This window comes from Sciurus carolinensis, chromosome 11 (assembly GCF_902686445.1).
Source record: "Sciurus carolinensis chromosome 11, mSciCar1.2, whole genome shotgun sequence".
NCBI lineage: Eukaryota > Metazoa > Chordata > Mammalia > Rodentia > Sciuridae > Sciurus > Sciurus carolinensis.
In genome coordinates this window covers 68,968,486-68,981,283 of record NC_062223.1, presented here as the reverse complement: position 1 = coordinate 68,981,283, position 12,798 = coordinate 68,968,486, and the positions used below count along the sequence as shown (strand labels likewise).

General features: G+C 44.9%; 1 protein-coding gene and 2 long non-coding RNA genes across 16 annotated transcripts in view; 1 reads left to right on the top strand and 2 right to left on the bottom strand.

Annotated features, from left to right (window-relative positions):
• Ppfibp2 (PPFIA binding protein 2) overlaps positions 1 to 12,798 on the top strand; it is a 149,066-nt gene that overhangs the window by 12,540 nt on the left and 123,728 nt on the right. The window lies entirely within an intron of this gene.
• LOC124958268 (uncharacterized) lies at positions 3,353 to 10,062 on the bottom strand. The gene is made up of 3 exons (XR_007103860.1): positions 9,845 to 10,062; positions 5,006 to 5,170; positions 3,353 to 3,758 (listed from the first exon to the last, which is right to left on the bottom strand). It is a non-coding gene; the product is annotated as an uncharacterized LOC124958268 (long non-coding RNA).
• Positions 10,942 to 12,798, bottom strand: part of LOC124958266 (uncharacterized) — a 62,489-nt gene continuing 60,632 nt past the window's right edge. Inside the window, exon 3 of the long non-coding RNA XR_007103859.1 lies at positions 10,942 to 11,068. This is a non-coding gene — a long non-coding RNA (uncharacterized LOC124958266). The remainder of the gene's footprint in view (positions 11,069 to 12,798) is intronic.

Below are 12,798 nucleotides of genomic sequence, written 5' to 3'. Positions count from 1 at the left end.
GTAAGATTCTGTGAGAAATGGCTGAGGAAGGTGCCAAGAGGTTGTTAAGAGTGTCATGTGATCTGTAGGAAACTTGCAGCTCTTGAAGACCAGTAGTAGCCCTGATTTGTCTTTCTGTCAGGTACTACTAGAGAGACCTGCAATTGCTGGAGAAAACCTGGAACGTGTGTACCATGTTTGAGCTTCTGTACCAAAAGGTCTGCCTATGTCCAGCCCTGGGTATGGGAGGTAATCTCCATTATATAAGAATTCAAGAAATCAATGTAGTACCCAAAGAAAAAAACTGTCTCATAAATAGTACAGGTTTTAAATCCATGTTGTCCATCTTAGCTATGATCTGAATGTTTATGTCTTCCCCCATTCATATGTTGAAATCCTAACACCTGAAATGGTGGTGTTATGATGTGGGGCTTTGGAGAAGTGATTAGGTCATGAGAGTAGAGCTGTCATAAATGGATTAGTCCTTTCATTAGCCTGAAGATCTAACTAGTCTCTTCTACCATGGGAGGACACAGGTAGAAGGTGCCATCTATGTATCAGGAATTAGGCCCTTACCAGACACTGATTCTGCCAGAACTGTTATCTTGGACTTTCCAACCTCCAGAACTATGAGAAATAAATTTTGGTTGTTAAGCTACCTAACAGTTTATGGTAATTTAGTTTAGCAACCTGAATGTACCAAGACATTTTTGCTGCATCCCACTCCTGTCCTTCTTCAGGGGAAGAAGTCCCCACCCAGTTTGACAGAAAAGGAGCCTCAGAAGGTTTGGGACAGGACAGAACTGGAATGTGGGGACGTGATATCTGCAATACTGCCCCTTCTTTGGCCCTTTTGAGTCACATAGACTTCTACACCTTTCACTTCTTATTTTGAGTCTGAGGAACTATTTGGATATCATCTATGGGAGAATCACAGTCCTGATTGATGGAAAAGAAGAGGTAAAGAATGGAGAGACCATAGGAGACTTAGACTTTTCTACTCCTCTAGGTTCTAGCTGTCAGGACTTCCAGGAGCAAGATTGCTTGGTCCTCCAAGGAGGGAGATACCTAGTGTGGTATGCTTCTGCAGGCTTGTCTTTGGTCTGTAGCACCATTTATGGAAATGGGGGATTCCTGCATCACTTTTCTTGGGAAAGTCCCTAAACTATCTTGAACTCCTCTCAGGGAGGGAAGCAATCTAAGTGACAAGTGTCTTGTGACTTGCAAGTAAGGTTAGGGAACTGGCTCTGTCCTGCCCCTCCCTGCCCACATCTTATGCTGGAGCTACTGAATTAGGTTGAAGAAAAGAGAGCTGGGCCCAGTACTTTTGGCTGTTTCTGGTACTTTTTTTTTTTAATTGCTGGGTTCAAACGAGGGTCTCATGCACACTAAGTCAAGTATTCTACCACCTAGCTATTCCCCCCACTCTGCTTTTGGTTCTTTGAATATAACAGGACAACTGGTCTATCCATGAGGTCCTAGGTTTCCTCCTCATAGCATCGTGGGCTTGGTCCTCAGGCATGATTCAATTGAGAGCTGACTTACAAAGACTATAGATGTTGTTTGAGAATTAATCAAAGTCTTCCCTGTAAGGGAGGGTGACACCAGTGGATCAGGACAAGATCAAATAGCTCTGGAAAGAAGGCTGTCTTCTGTCTGTAGGTTTGCTCAGCTGTGTCCAGGATCAATGAGGGTCAGATGAGGGCCAAAACAATGTACTATGACTAGTGGACTCAAATGGCAGACATTTATTTTCTCACAGTTATGGAGGCCAGAAGTTGAGATCAGAGTGTTGACAGCATTGGTTTCTCCATGACTTGCAGAGGCCATCTTCCTGTGTCTTCACATGTTCTTTCCTCTGTATCCACCTGTGTCCTAATAACCTCATCTTAGAAGAACACCAGTTATATTGGATTACTGCCCACCCTAATTTAATTACCTCTTTAAAGACCTGTTCCAAATATGGTCACATACTAAGGTACTGGACGTTAGGACTTCAACTTACAAATTTTAGGGGGACACAGTTGTGCCCCTAAGAAGGTGTTGTTAAAATCCTCAGTGAACGAGGCTCGGTATCATGGTGAAACACAGAGAGGTGCTCACTGCTGGCCCTGCCAAACAGGATCATCAAAGGAAGGTAGACATAGTCTAGCCAGTAGAGGAAGATTGACTGATTTTATGCAAAGACTTAGCCCAGAAAAGCTTGGACCTGAGCTGTTTACTTGCAGTCTGGGTTCTCTGGCCTCAGTGGGTTCTGTACACTATCCTCATCTGGTTCCATTATGGCTCTTTGTTCTCCAGTGAAGTCAGAATTGGTAATATTTTCCAGCACAGACCTTTAAGGGAAGCCTCTCCTCATTTGACAGAGGCAGAAGCCAGGGTGTTGACAGTGCACACAGGATGGTCTTTAAGGAAATTCTTTGGTCCCTTTCTGGCATTTTTAAAATTCTTTTAGATGAGGTCTTGCTATGTTGCCCAGGCTTGTCTTGAAACTCCTGGGCTCAAGTGAGCCTCTCGTCTCAACCTCCAGAGTAGCTAGGATTATAGGCATATACCACTGTGCCCAGCTTTGGTTTTTTTTGTTTTCTTTTATCAATGCAAAAGCAAAACATTGCAGTGAATCAAAATTAACTATTCAACAAATGTTGAAATGAAGGTTCAAAATATAGAATAAATTTATATTAATTCAATTAGTACTTATCTAGAGCCTGCCAATCCTGGGTCCTGATCCTCTGCAGCAGCTAGAGAAGCTCAGAGAAGGTAGCTGGCTGTGGACTAAATTTATGTATGAGATCTCAAACACTCTAATAGCAAAAACTTGCCAATTCAGACTTTTTTTTTCTTGTTGCTTAGCATTCTAAATTAATGGAATGAGGAGAAAGGCCTGATTTTATCATCTGTCAGGGGAAGTTACATTATCTGCTATCATTGGTCCTTTACAAGTGTAATTGTGTTCATCATTTGTCTCTTGCTCATGCCAGGCCCAATTATGGCCTAGTTCCCCTTATGGTAGGGCTTCCTTTGCCTCTGAATATCAGGCTGCAAAAGAGAGGGACCTCAAAGTTATATGGGGGAGGCTGTCATAGGCAACCTCCAGCCCTTATCAGAATGCTGGTCAAGGTCACGTGCCCCTTCTCTCTTCACTCTTCACTAAGAAATACAAACATTTACTAAGTGTCTATGTCTGTCAGATTCTTTGTTGACTTCTGAGAACAAAGAGGCAAATAGGACATATTTCTCACTCTCTAGTCACTCAATTTAGAAGGAGGGATAGACATGAGAAATAATATAAATTACTATCCTTATAAATGATACAAATAGTTCTGATGATCAAGGTGGGTATCAGGTAAGATAGGAACTGAGAATGGAGAGATCTAGCATCTTTGGGAATTTGAGGTAGCAGTCAGGAAAGTCCTCCTAGATATGGAACATTTGGACAAGGCCTCAGAATGGGTGGGATTTGAAGTATAGATGGAAAAAAGCATCCCAAGTAAAGAAAACGAAAAACAAAAAACAAAAAACAAAAACAAAAAACAAAGAAAACAGAAAACCTTTCTATATTGGGGGTGGGAGGTAGTCTGGTGTAGCTGGGACTCAACTTGGTAAGAAGGTGGGTGGTATTAGAAGACTTGAGCCAAACTTCAAAATATGTCAGGCGTGGAAGGTTTGGGAGCAGCAGAGTGATGTCATGAGCTATGGAATATGTCCTACCACACTGGGAAGGATGGATTGAGGAAGAGTCAGAGGAAGCAGCTTTTTTTTAATGATGAGGGCCCAACCTGTGGGGAGATAAGACATGAAGAGAGCTTGATTGGATGTTAGAAAATATTCAGGGAATCTTGATGGCATTGTAGAAATAGCACCATATTAGTCATTAGGGATTTAAGGTCAGATTTCAGTTCTGTTAGAAGGGAAGGTGGTATCCTGCATCCCCCTAACCCCCCCCCCCCAAAAAAAAAGGATTAGGTCCCTAGGTGGTAGGTTTTTCTATTTAACCTTTAGTTATTTTAAAAAGTCCAATATACAGAAGTAGAAGGAATAGTATAATGAATCCTCTTAACCTGTCATCCAGCTTCAACAATAACATCTTGCTGGTATTGATTTTTGGGATGAGGCTTTTGTTAAGTATTCAATTTGATGTTGCTTTTGAAGCATTTCTCTGAATCTGCCTGTGTTCAGTTTGAGGCAGTGAAATGACGTAGGTTCCATTTGTTCCTCCCTGGAGGTAAATTGAATGTGTATGTGCACACGTAGTGTGTGTTCATTGCTGGGAGAATGAAAATGAGGGTTGCTGCCTTCGAAGGCTGAGTTCTGGGACTAAAGAGACACACTGCCAGCAGGGGCCTTGTCATTGGGATAAGGGCCTGTTTATTATGGAGGCAGGTGTGAAGAGGGGAGAGAATGAAAGTAAGAACTGCTAAGAGGGAGGTTTGTATGGTCAGAGACACTCATTGGAATGTGTGTCTTGCTCGGGGCCTGATTCACACTGACCGATGACCAACCTGATAAGGCTTGTCTATGAGCCAGATGCCAGTGAACTAATTCCCTTTGGCAGGCATTGTCCAGTGGCCACAACATGAACGCCTGTCTTCCCAAACCACCTTCTTGGCATTGCCCTATGTGGGAAAATGAATTACAGCATCATCTGCAGGTTGCTGAGCTCCCAGATAGAGGACACCATATGGAAAACAGGCATGTGAACCCTGGCCGTGCTGGTGCCTCCTAGCTAGTGATTATGTTCCTACCATCAGAGATGGTCTTTCAGTCACCAGTGTGCTATGCATACCAACAGTTTTATGGGCATTGTTGCTTTGTCCTTCACTTAGAGTAGACTGGCTCGATTTGGGGCACAGTAGTTGTTCATACTACTTCAATGACTTCCAAGTTTTGAATTTTGCAATTATTGAAAAATAGGACCGGGAGTCAGAGGAAGATCAAGATATCAGGTTTATATCTAATAAAGTTGTTTAGAGAATATGACCCATTGAGTGCTCAGTGCATCCCTTTGCTGAATTAACACACCCACCTGTAGTAGGGACCTAGGTGAATGCAAGTCTCCTCCTGGGGCAGGCCATCTCCCTTACTGAGGAGGCTTAGGGAGAGAAGGAAGGATGGGGCTGAGTTGCACATGCTTCGTTGTTTCTCTCATTGTCACCAATCAGATACTTATTTGGTCCCAGGGGAGGAAGTTCTGGAAAGAGAGGGTTACAGTGTCCTCTCACTGGACATCTTATTGGAATATGATGCAGAACAGAATAAAGGTGTGAGCACGTGGTTCAGCAGAGGTTCATTTGGACAGGCAGAGGTGGGGATGCTGTTACAGAGGACAGAATTGTCTGGGCATTGAAAAATAAGTGTTGATGGACAGAGACTAGAGAGGGGGTCTTTTGGCTGAGGGACAGCATGAGAAAGGTACAGTGACATAATGCTCTCCCATGACCGGAATATCAGGGACTCAGACTGTGGCAGGAGATAGCTGGACTTGGTGAGGAAGTGCTGCATAACCTTAGAGTCAGACTGCCTGAGTTCAGATCCTATCTCTGCTGCTGGATAAGTGATTTGGCCAAGTTGACCAACTCTCCAAACTTCAATTTCCTCATCTGTGAAGTTTGGATATAACAGTTATGAATATTGAGATATGAGTTACATATAAACATTTAGCTCAGTGTAGAGAAAATGCTTCATAAAGTGTCAGCCACTATTAATACTCTCACAAGTCCAGGACAGTGGGAGGTTGGCTCTGATTTGGATGCACCTTATGAGTTTGGACTACTCTAGGAGAGGCCAGATATGGTCAGGTGAGAGGAGACCCTGCAGTGCCCAGGTTCTGAATATCTGAATATAGGCTGAGCAGAGGAGTAGAAAGAATTCAGTGGAGAAGACCATCTCTGCAGAGAGACCCATGGAGACTGGATGCTGTTTGAGGGTGAAGAAGGGGCAGAGGAAGGGTCACACATAACTGCAGGCTGTATAATTCAAGGAGGAACTCGGAGAGTGCTTTGTTCCAGTTGGCAAATGAGGTAACTATCTCACTGATGAGATGCCAAGAAAAGCAATCCAGTCAACATGGATACACTGCTACCTAAATGATTTACTTTCTTAACTTACCTAACTGTCTCAACCATCTTTTCAGATAGGTACTATTCCCATCTCATGCAGAAGGAGCTTGAGATACAAGGTTATGCATCTTGCCCAGGACACACAGTGTTAGAATCAGGATTCTCACCCAGGCAGTCTAACTCCAGCTTGTACTTTTAACTCCAACTAGACTGCCTGTCTAGGAAATAAGAACAGGAACAGCTCCATAGATGACAGGGCAGCTTCAGTCAGTGAAAATCTCGCTGCAGTAGGAGTTAGAAGGAATGGAAGGTGAACAGCTGGGTCCTGAAGCCAAGGAGAAACGTGGCAGAGTAGCTGGGGATTTAGGATGATAGGGAGCAGAGACTTAATATTAGTGTGAATTGAGAGAAAGGAGTGGAACAGGGCAAGAAATGCAGATTTAACTTAGAGGGCATAATTGAGGTGGACTCATTGATGATAGATCAGTGGGTCAAAGGGAGGAGCTTTTTCACAGGATGGAGGGGATGATTGAAGTGGAGAAAAGGGGAATTAGGGGTTCCATTTATCATCAAAGAAAGATACATGCTAGTATGCTGAGAGGGAGTCTGACAGGAAGGAGATGAAAGATCTTGGCATGTAAATGTCTGAGAGCAGAAGAAGAGATGTGGGAATCTGGCTCCCCAGGCAGAGGGACAGTGAGAGTAAGTTGTGACCAGAGAAGCAGAATGCACCAAGGAACATGTTCAGTGTAATCTGGTGGTAGCTAGAGAGAGGCAGAGTTTGGGGCGAGCATGCTGACTGCTGACATGCTGATGGGGATAGGGCTACAGGGGCCTCCTTTTGATCCAGAATAAGGGAGTGGAGGAAGGGAAAGTGGAGTCAGAGAGAAGCATGGGGAGGTGTAGGCAGGGACCTGAGGTGGGCAGCAGGGAGAGCGGCTGCCATAGCCTGTTTCTATTTGGGAAGGGGCATCAAGAGAGCTCTGTGCCCTCTGCTGGGAAGGGTCCTTCCCTGACTCCTTGCATCCTTCCATGATATATCTGGGAAGAGTAGGTGGCTTCTGGGTGCTCCCTTCAGTGTGTCATTGTCTGGTGGACACAAACCAAGTTCTCTGGGTGAGTGGAGGTGAATGACTGCCCAAGCTGGTCCCAACTTTACCTGCTGTCACTTTCCCTGTTCCCTGGCCAGAGGGCTATATCTTTGAAAGACAGAACTGATAATTATACTATATCCCTCAAATGAGATAATAAGGATGAAGTCTTTTCATAGGGACTGCTACTGCCTTTTTTTTTTTTTTTGGTACTGGGGATTGAACCTAGGGGTGCTTTACCACTGAGCCACATCCCAGCCCTTTTTCTTTTTCTTTTTTATTTTGAAATAGGGTCTTGCTAAGTTGCTTAGGGCCTCACTAAATTGTGGTGACTGGCCTGGAACTTGTGATCCTTCTGCCTCAGGCTCTTGAGTCACTGGGATTATAGGTGGGCACCACCATGCCTGGCGGGACTGTTGCCTCTTGTAGGAGGCAGGAAACCTGCTGTGAACTTTCAGAGCAAGCGGTATTTACAGGCAAGTAGAAATTGCCCCATCATGAGGTAATTCACCATCATTTTGATGCATTGTGAACAGCCATGAAGCTAGGAACAGGCAGCTAGCTCTTGGAGCAAGTGACTTGTTAGTTCTGTCCTGATCCTTCACGTCTCAGCCTCAGAGTCACAATCTCATTTACATTAACTTCCCAGATACACTCCTTCTAAGGCCCACAGAAGGAAGGAAAAGAAACTTCCATCCCAAATTCTCTAAGTGGCTATGGTGGACCCTGCCCTGGTGAGGACACATGCAGATAAATTTGTCTTACAGTATGAAGGGCAGACTGATGGGGGCCTTGGTGATATTCTGCTCCCTGGACACTGCCTGGCTCCCCATCTTACTTGTTCCAAAGACACCCATCCTGGCCTTGCCACCTCCCTGCCTCCCCCCATACACACACACCAAATCCCTCTCCTTTTGGAGTGCTTATATTATCTGTCTGTCCTCTGATATCTACTCAAACCATCCTGGGGGGAGATCTACAGGCCCTGGGGTAAGGCTCATGGTCTTGGCCACAGGGATAGTTGTGTCCTCTTTTCCACAATTAGCCCTTGAGTTGGGGAAAATAATCAGGTTGGGGAATGGGGGCAGGGTAGAATATCAAAAGCAGAAATAGGTTCGAACAGTCAGAGGTGAAGCAGACATTTCAAAGTATGAAGCAGAGACAGTAGAAGAAATAATGTCAGCTTCTCACTGCTCCTCTAGCCCAGAGGTCTGATGTTTCGTTGGGTGTGAGCCATCAGAGCCTCACACTTGCCCGCTTCCTGGCCGGACCCTGCTCCTCCTATTGGGCTGAGCTTGGCTCGGGTGTCTCATGCTCGTGGCTTTGGGGTGGTGTTTTTCTTAAGCAGCTTGCTATTTCAGGTAGGAGGGAGACACTGCTCCTGTTTCTAAGGCTATGGAATTATAAGACTGGAAGTTTGGCCTCGTGGCACCTGGAGGTGAGGTCCCAGAGTCCTGGGTGATTCTTTGTGGTCTTTAGAGGAGGCTGTTCAACTTTGTGTCTGAGTGCCCCGCTGTTGCTATGTGTTGTTGATAAAGCTGTTCAGGACCGTGGAGCCTTGTTTAAACGGCTGTGGTTTGGTGAGAAGGGCTTGAGCATTTTGGCTAAGTGTTTAAGTGGAAGCATCTGGGTTGGGCTGGGCCAATGGAGGTTGGTGGTGGGGCAGGCATGTGATGAGAGTTGAGCTGGGTTTTAAATGGAAGATCCAGAAAGCAAAAGGAATCCTTCCAGAGTGTTTGGTAGAGCTGGACTGCAGCACAAATGTTCTTAGGGATCTTTTGGAACTCCCCCAGCAGGGAGTGGCTGGGAATGCCTAGTTCATACAACTCACTAACCTGGTACAGCGGGAAAAAGATGCTAAGCAAGAAATACTGCTTTAGACCCTGACACTACCTAGCCCTGCCAGCCTGCGTTCAGGTTTATGGCCCTTTCAGCAATTCTGACAGATCTTGGCCTCCCCCATTCAGTTAACTGACTCACTAATCAGACTAGCCTGATGTGGGATATTTAGGTAGGAATATGAAGTTGTTTATGTGAAAAATGTATTTTGATACTGTAAAGTCTTAAACAATATTTGTTTTTAGGTGTCACTGATACTGTGATTAGGTGGGGACAAGTGAAACAAGCTTGTTCACCCTCAACGGCATTCTTTAATTTTCTCCTGTTAGCTTTTCTTAGACTAATTAAGCTGCTGCTCTTCACTGACAAAAGAAATCAAAACTTCACCTCTTAATTTTGATTGTACTTGGATATTCACTGAAAGCATTCAGCAGTTCTGAGAGTAACTTTCTCAGCATCTCTTTGTCCTGCCTTGACTCTTTTGTCATGACAGGATATCTTGCTGTGCCTGGCTCCCTCTGTCCTGAAGGGAAGGTAAATCCGTGGCCTTGTCTTTGGGTCATGATGCAAAGTCAGTGGCTCTGCCTTGCTCTGAGTGGCTCTCTTCTCAGGCCCAGTGTGTGTGCTCCTCCTTTCTGTCAGGCCATATCCGGGCTGACTGGACATGACTTCTGGATTGTGCCAGATTTTGCCCAGGCCTCAGGGCCCCTGTTTTAGACCGTGGTCCTTGGCAAAACATGGGTGACTTGGCCTGATACCCTTGGGATTCTCTCCAGTGCAGCCCAGGGCTTTTCTTCCTTTTATTCCTCCCTTTTGGAATGGGAATGTCTATACTACACCCATTTCATAACTGAATTTGGGAAGCAAATGACTTACTTCACAGGGTCGTAGTTGGAGAGAATTTTGTCCCCGATGAGCTTCCAGTTGTCCCTGCCGCCGCAGGCAGTGTTAGGTTCTGTTCACTCCTTTAGCATAGGTGAGCTGAACTCTGGGGTCAGAGACATGACCTTGCCCTTGAGGATCTCACCACTGAGACAAAGGAGTCTCACACGTGATATGGTCAGTGCTGTGGAGTAGTCTGTTGTGGGAATGGGAGAGAGTTCCTGGAGAGGACGATATTGGACTTGAGCCTCAAAATAGGAATACGAGTTGAGCAGGGGAAAGGAGGGTCTTGGCTAGAACATTACCTACCAAGGAGTCCTGAGAGCAGGGACAGGCTGATAACAGTAGCTTGGCTATTGCTTAGGGTGGAGCCAGGTACAGCCAGGAGAATCATAACTGCTGTGACTGTGATCCACCACCCCAGGTTTGAATCTCCACAAACCCACAATGTGTATGTCCTTCCTTGCACCTTATAAGTAGGAAAATGAGGCTCACTGATGTTAAGGAACTTGTCAAGGGCACAACTACTCAAGGGCAGAATGTGGTTCAAATGTGGTCTGACTACAGAGCCACACTCATCACCAGCCCATGGCTCTTAACTTCCTCTGTGGATACCTAGACACCTCTCTCCCCTCCCTCCCTCCCTTCCTTCCCTCCCTCTTCCTTCTCCCCAGAGTCCTGGTGAAAGGAAGCTGGTGAAGTGTTGTGAAAGCCTTGGTGAGATTCATGAACTAGACCCATTCTCCTGGCAGCAGGGACCACCATGAGGGGGCTGCTCGTGAAAGGCTGGAGGCAGAAAGTCCAGGTAGGAAGTCAGTGCAATCATTCTGATGAGAAATGACTGCAAAGTGGGTGAGAAAAAGGGGACTCATCTGAGAGGGAGTGAGGAAAGAGACTTTACTAGCCTTGGTGACCCACTGGATATGGGTAAGAGAAGGGGAGACCCAGGGCTCCCAGGTTTCTGACTCGGTGACCTTGTTTATCACTAAGATGGGTTGGAGAGTATTCGGGGGAGATGATCTGTTGGTAAGGGAACAGCCCCCACTGTCTATCTTCCAGGATTTAGTTCACATTGACAATAAATCAGTTTATCATTAAATCTATAAACATTTCTCCAGGACTTACAGAATGCGTGGGGGGGGAGGGGATCATCAGAGATCCTGGCATCTGGCAGGGCTTCAGGGGAGGTGGCTGTGCACAGTTGCTATCATCTCTTTCCTGCAGGATGAAAGAGATGGGGAGATCACATTTAGGTGGGAAGGATAGAACTTGGTTTCCTGGAATTGGCTTAATGGAAAGATGGGAGTTTAGCAGGGAAAGCTGCTAAACTTATGGCATGGACATAAAAGCAGGAAAGCCAATTAACTAACAATTAGGGTCAGTTCATTAATGACAAGGCATTTGATTGGGATGAGGAGAATTCTGCCAAGAGATATAATAGAAGCTAAATTTGCAACCAAATGATGAAAATCCATAAATTCAACTGTGGTGGCCAGCCTGGACACTTTCTAAGCAGAAGAGTGCCTGGTGCAAGGTTCAACTTTTGTTGGTATCAGAATTACCTGAGGAGTTCAATGAACTATGAAGGCCAGGCCTTCTCCTAACTTGTTCTGTGCTTCATTAAGTCTCCTGGTGATTCTGATAAACAACCTAAGTTTTTTTTTTCCCAGTTTATTTTTTTCTGTTTGTTTTTATTAGTGCATTATAATTGTACATAATGGTGGGATTTGTTTTTGACATATTCATAGATGCACATAATATAACAATAAAATTTGACCATTATCATTTCCCAGTATTTCCCCTTTCCTACCCAAACAACCTAAGTTTGAGGATCACTGAGATGTGTGAGTCTTAGTGCAGGTTGAGTGGAGAAGGCTACTTGGAGGGAGGCCACCAATTAGGTGGCTACTGCAGTCCTCTGGATTGAGGTAATGCAGGGACAGGTGAGGTTGTGGGAACCAGTGAGATCCCACTAGCAATAGTCTGGAGAGCTGTTCTCCAGTCTTACTCAGCAGCACCTCATCAGGCACCCCTAACTACATCCTCTGTCTGGAACCCTTCATTTGGTTCGGGTACCTTTTACTTTTCTGTGCTGTTCCTCCTCAGTGTCCTTGGTAAGTAAGATCCTATTCTTTCTGATAGCTGCGTACTGGAGTGTTCCTGAGAGTCCTGGGCATTCCTCTCTTTTTCAATCTGTACACTTCTTAAGTCACTTCATGAAATTTCTTTAAATATCATCTTTATTCAGTTGGCTCCCCAAATTGATATCTCCAGCACAGACTTCTCTTTGAGTCTCAGAATAATATATTTCCAAATGGCACTCAGTGTATCTTTTCCAGGTGTCCTTAAGCATCTTAAGTTGGGCATTTTGAAACCAATGTGCTACTTTACCCTGACATGCCCCACCTTGTCACTCTTGATCTCTCAGGTACTCAGAGCAAAAACTTTGTAATCGTGCTCAACTTCTCTCTCACATGCCTGTATTCAGTCTATCAGTGAATCTGATTGGCTTTGCCTGCCAATAGATCAGGTATTAGAACATCTATTGTGATCATTTTGGCCTAAGCTACTTTCTTCTCTTGCTTGGCTTTCTTGTGTTCACAGCTGTGTCCCTGCAGTCTGTTTCCCAGAGCAACCCTTTTAAAAGGTAAGTTAGATCATGTCACAGTGTGCTTAAAACCCTTCAATGGGTTCCTGTCTCAGCAAAGTGGAAGAAAGGGAAGAAGGGTGTGTGTTCTCCAGTAAGTTGCCTAATTAGTTTTCTCATCTGTAATGGAGAATAATCTTATCTTTACAATGATATGTAACTGGCATGTGAGAATTAAGTGAGAGAATGTTGAATAAGCCCTTAGCAAGTAGCTAGCAAAAACCTGCCCGATGTAAGGTAAAGAGGAGGAATGAGTGCACCTTAATTAAATATTGGTACTGTGCCACACCACGCATGTTAT